Below are 6000 nucleotides of genomic sequence, written 5' to 3' on the forward strand. Positions count from 1 at the left end.
CAAGTTTTATTATACACCTCAAAGCAAATTAGAGAGTTTTAAGGAGGATTTTGAAGGAGAATAATGACAGCTAGACATCCACGAGGAGGAGATGTCAGAAGTAGACAGATCTGGACTATAGAAGTACAATCTGAGTCATCACCAGAGATGGTAGTTGAATTTGTGTCTGAGGATGAGACTACGCAGAGATACGGTAGAGAGAGAGCAAAGAAAGGATCCAGGACAAAGCCCGGTGGAACCCCCACAGGAAGCTGAAGGGGGATGAGGAGGATCCTCTGAAGGAGCAATCAGAGGTAGGAACAGAATCAGGAGAGGACAATCACAGAAGCCAAGAAAGGACAAGATTTCAAGAACAGCATGGTCAACTCCATTGAAGGCAGCTGACAGGTCAAGGAGGATGAGGATGGAGTACTGGTTCTGAGACGTGACTAAGAGCAGCTAAGGGCAGACTTTGGCAAGAACAGTTTCAGATGAGTATAAGGGTGAACGCCAGACCAGAGAGGGTCATGGATGGAATTGGAGGAGAGGAACTCAAGATAACAAGTATAAAAAAAGCACATACAATGAGCTTAGAGATAAAAAGGCACAAGGGATGGGGGTTTAGTTAGAGAAGCAAGTGCTCTCCAGGGTGGGTTTTCTTAAGATGGGAGAGACTAAACAGGTTTTTACTGTGAGAGGAAGGAGCCAGAGGTGAGCGAGAAATTAAGGAGAAGAATAAGGTAGGGGATGAGAGCAGGCACAAGGGAAGTCAGAAGATGGGATGGTGTCACCGGGGCAATGGGAGGAGTTAGAGAAGGGGAGGAAAAAAAAAAAAATTCTGCATCTGTGACCAGAGAGAAGGAAACAGTCATGGGGAGGAAGTGGTGGTGGAGGAAAGGGAAATGTTACACCATATTTGATCAGTTTTCTCTTGAAAGTAATTGGTAAAATCCTGTGCAGGGAGAGAAGTAGAGGCAAGAGGAGGGGAGATTTTGAGGAGTCCATTAAAGGTGGCAAAAAGGCAGTTGGAATTGCAGGCATGAGATTCAATTAAGTTACAGAAGTAGAGTTGTTTAGCTTAAAAATGGTAGAATCAAAAGAACAAATGTGTAATGGAAGAAGTCAACCTGCTCAAGGGATTTTTGTCAGAGACGCTGTACAGCACGAGAACAGGAGTATAGGAAACTGATGTTGGGGTAAGCCAAGGCTAGGGGTTGGCAGGGTGAATCCTGTGATGGGAGAGGGGCCAAGAAAGTCTAGGCTCTCTGCTTTGCAGCAGGAAGCCTGAAAGCCCTTGGTTCTCCGAGGCTCATTTATATTTCTAAAGTTTTCAAACTGAAATATTTCAATTATTTAAAAAAAAAATTGCCTTCTGCAGGAAATTTCTGAACTTATACTTTTTGTTCTGAAGCAGGGTTCCGGCCCGCCCCCTTTCAGAATTTTGGAACTTCCTGCAGAATGGAAATTCCAGATTTCAACCAGCTCTACCCAAAACTAAGATTGGGACCATGTCATACGAGAAGCTGTACAAACAGCAGAAAAATAATCACTACCCTAAAGTCTAATTTACACTCACTTTCGCATCCAGTCTGTAAACACACAAAGGGCAGTTAAGGGAGGACAGCAAAAGACCCTGAAGGTGAAAGTGGAAGTCTGAATTTGATTAAATGGTGCAGAAGGAGCCATGGCAAAGGTTCTAATGAGAAAATGACATTCAGAATGTACAAGGAAGATAATCATTAATGCTGTATTTTGCAAGGGGGAATGTGGTATCACAGAAATCAGTAAGGAGGATATGGTAATCCAAAAGTGATATGAAGACTTGGACAAGTGTTTGAGCTGCGTGGACAGATTTAAGATTGGTATTGATTACCTATTTCCAATGGGAGATTGGTTTCCAATAATTACATAGAATGAGACCATTAACTTAAGTTTAGGATAAGTGAAGGTCATTTATTACAACATCCATTATGTTTCTAGGTTTTAAAAAATAAAACCGTGATCAGTCCAGACTAGTTAATGTTGAACAAACAGGTTTCTCTTTTTCTTCCCACTAAAATGTATGTATCTTGTTACAGAAACTATGACGTCAATTCAGTTACCAAAAAAAAAAAAAAAAGCTATTGATGAAAGTCAGTATAAAAAGAGGATTAGGTAATACTTTTTCACTGAAGCAAACAGTTTAGAAAAATATTATTTTCATCATATGATGTTGGACAGTTCTAGAAGATTTACCCAAGGGAATCTATTTTACATTAAAAAAAAACCAACCAACCAACCAAACAAACACACACAGCACAAAAGTAGATACTGCTTGCATATACAGTCACTGAACTACCAGTATTAAGTTCTTACTTTTCTAATGAAGTTTTGGAGATTTGTTGAGTGCCAGCATGGCTCTGTTGATCACATTCTCCTCTAGTAGAAAGTTATGCATGGGTAAGCAGTGCAAGAGTATATGGCACTATGGAGGAGGCTCCATCCTTAAGCTGTTCCTTTCTAGATTTTTGTAATGTTAGAGGTTTATAAAAAAAATAAGTAGAATTTTCATCAAGAATGTATAATACACCTCTACCCCGATATAACGCGACCTGATATAAACACGAATTCGGATACAACACGGTAAAGCAGTGCTCCGGGGGGGGGGGGGTGCGGGGCTGTGCACTCCGGCGGATCAAAGCAATTTTGATATAACGCATTCATCTATAATGTGGTAAGATTTTTTGGCTCCCAAGGACAGCATTATGTCGGGGTAGAGGTGTATTTTTTCTTGGGTATTAACCATTAGACTTTCAGCATTAACTTTGTTAGCGGGGGAGGAGGGGTGGTTTTCCAAAAAGGTAGAACTTGTGTTGCAGATTTAAATTTTCAAATGAATACCTCTAACTTATCAAAATATTCTTAAACCTGTTCCTTATTCTGACTTGTGTTCCTTCCACCTTGTTGTTAATATTGTGTTGAACACCTGATCAGAATTAATCTTTTTAGTGAAGACTGAAGTAAAACAGGCATTAAACATCTCACCCTTCTTGATATTATTAATTATTAGCTCTCCTTCCCTGCTCAGTAGTCGACCTACAATTTCTGTGTTTTTCCCTTGCTTCTAATTTATTTACAGAACTTCTTACTGTTCCTTCCTAGGTGCAACTCATTTTGTGCCTTAGCCTTTCTGATTTTCTCCTTACATGCTTGTGCTATTTCTTTGTAAGCCTCCTCAGCAATCTGTCCATGTTTGCACTGTTTGTGGGATTCCATACGATTTTCAGGTTCCTAAAGAGATCCTGATGAGGCCATATTGGCCCCTTACTATTCTTCCTATCTTTCCTTCAAATTCAGACAGTCTGAAATTGTGCCTTTAATATTATCTCAGAAGATGCCAGTGCTCAGCTCCTTTTTCCCCTTAGATGTTCTTCCCTGCACTGATAGTTTCTGGTCACCAGAGCCATGACGATTTTAAAACTAGTAGATCTCATTCTCTCACACCTAGTTTTTACTTATTGATTAGAAGAAGGCAAAAATACCTTTTCTGTTTTTTCAATTACTTATCAGTTTCTTAACTCTGAATGAACTTGTCAGTGAACTGAACTCATTGAATAAAAACTGAAATAAAGAAAATATTCTCTCCACATCTGGAGGAGAGGCTGGTGCTGTCAAAAGCTGGTTTAGCACTTCAAATTCTGGTCCCCGGAGTGTACACAGCAACTTCCATTAGTTCAGTGATTTGACTTTCTTTAAAAATTTCTGCCAGTGTACTACTTATTTGTTTAAAATTTTAATTTAAATGATTTTAATAGATTATAGTGAGTTTAGAGTAATATAAGCTATCAATTTCAAACTTAATTTTAATGTTTCTTTTTTAAAATAGGCATTTAATTTTTTTTAAATCTGCTAATTTTAAGTTTACTTTTATCCACACTAATTATTTCATTATTAGTGGTGGACCTTAACAGTGTTATATCTATCAATTTTTGAAAAAGTGTGCACACTCATACACACAGTAGGTACACTTAAAATTGCTTTTCAATTCACAGACCAAAACAATTAAATCCTAAAGCATCACTTAAAGTTGTAAATACGTAAAGGGAAAGAAATATTAAATTTGTAGATCTTTAGTATCAGCAAGCCAGGAAATTCAAAGTCAAGTTGATAGATTTACAAAAAATAAGTATGACAATGCAGAATTAAATTAATTGTCTTACCCTACAGTAAGAGTCAGCTTCATAATAGAAACAGATCTAAGATACCATTTAAACTACTTTTGAACAAGACAACAAAAATGTAAGAAACTGTGTGTGTACATATACACATAAGCTCTCCGTGGTAGAACATTAAGGTTATAAGCTGCCTATCATGTTTCTAAAAAAAGAGGTAGTTTGACACTCATGGTTAGTATTTTTCTAATAGAAGAAATGGTTACTTAATATAACTGGTTCTTCAAGATGCGATGCAGCCGGGTATTCCACTTAGGTGTATGCACGCCCAGCGCACCAGAGCCAGAAATATTACTTAACAGTACCCGTAAAGGGGTGGCACACATGTCTCCTACCTGTACTCCCTCCCCTGGCTACATGAGGCGGTGCTGCCCCAAACCTCCCTCTGTTCCTTTGCCCCAAAGAGCTGCCAAACACTGCTCTTCCTGCTCACTCAACCGTGCAGCAGCTATGCCATGAAATATAGGGATCTGAGCTCAGGATGCAAGGTGCGGCCGTGATTCCAAATTAGTAGGTCGAGATGGAGAGGCAGCAGTATGGGAGGCTGAACAGACAGCAAGAGAAAAATCGGAGAACCACCACTATCTCAGCGAGGCTGGGTCAATAAGAATGAGCCAGCCTTGAGTTTAAGTATGACCCAAAGAATGACCTGGATTGGGGGAAGGTTTACAGGAGAACCAACTGAGATAGAAAACTTTGGACTGGGAGCCTGGACTGAGGCCCTCTCGAGAGTAGAACAGATGACATTTCTTGTTGTCCCAGAGAATACTTGTCTTCAAGGACCTTCCGTGACTTAGGGAAAAATACCAGGTGAGATGGTCCACAAGATTATTCTGAAACCCAGTAAGTGAATGGTTATCAGAGTAATGTTCTCCTCTAGGCAGAGCAACCTGGAGTGTGCTCCCCCGTTCACATAATACATCGCGGTGGTATTCTCAGTGAGTATGTGAACCACTGAGTCTCCGACAGTGCCGAAAAAAGTGTGACGTGCACTGTATATGATCCAAAGCTCCAGCAAGCTGATATGTAGTGAGGCCTCCTGCTGCAACCCGTCCTTGTACTTTCAGCGACACCAGGTGCCCGCCCCCCAATCCATCAGGGAGAGTCAGTAATAATCAACTTGGCTGGCAAGAGCCAGACAAACAAAACCTTGGTAAACATTCTCTGGATGCATTCACCATTGCAAGGCATCCAGGACCTGCGAACAGAGATGAACCAGCCTGTCTAGAGGATGAACAGTAGGACAGTAGACTGTCCTAAGCCATATTTGAAGGGGGCAAATGCACAACCTTGTAAACTGGACCACCTGTGTGCAAATGGACATGTGGTCCAAGAACCTCAGAGACGTCTGAACTGTTGTGGAAGGCTACAAACAGAGACAAAGATGGTGAATGGTTTGAAAATGGTCAGTCAGCAGAAATGCTCTTGATATTATGGAATCTACTAGGGATGTAAATACCATTTTAAAAGTTAACTGTTTATTAAAAAATATTTCATTGAAACAGATAACTGATTAAAGGGTCAGCCAGCCAGCATGGGGCCAATGCAGGGCTGCTCTGGACAGTTCTGGGGTGAACGGTTAAGGCAGATTAACTGGTAAAACTAATGCTTACTGGTTAACATTTTACATCCCTAAAAATCTAACAGTGCCTCAATGAATTCAATTTTTTGAGTGGGAGCCAACATTAACTTTCCGGTGTTTAGGATGAGACCCTGATGGGTCGAACAAGTTCAGTTTGGTACCATCATGAGCAAAAACTTCCCCGATCTGCTTCTCGGTAACCAGACGTCTAGATCTGGGAAGATGTGA

The sequence above is a fragment of the Terrapene carolina genome, unplaced genomic scaffold (genome assembly GCF_002925995.2).
Source record: "Terrapene carolina triunguis isolate 2854851 unplaced genomic scaffold, T_m_triunguis-2.0 Scaffold58, whole genome shotgun sequence".
Classification (NCBI taxonomy): Eukaryota; Metazoa; Chordata; order Testudines; family Emydidae; genus Terrapene; species Terrapene triunguis.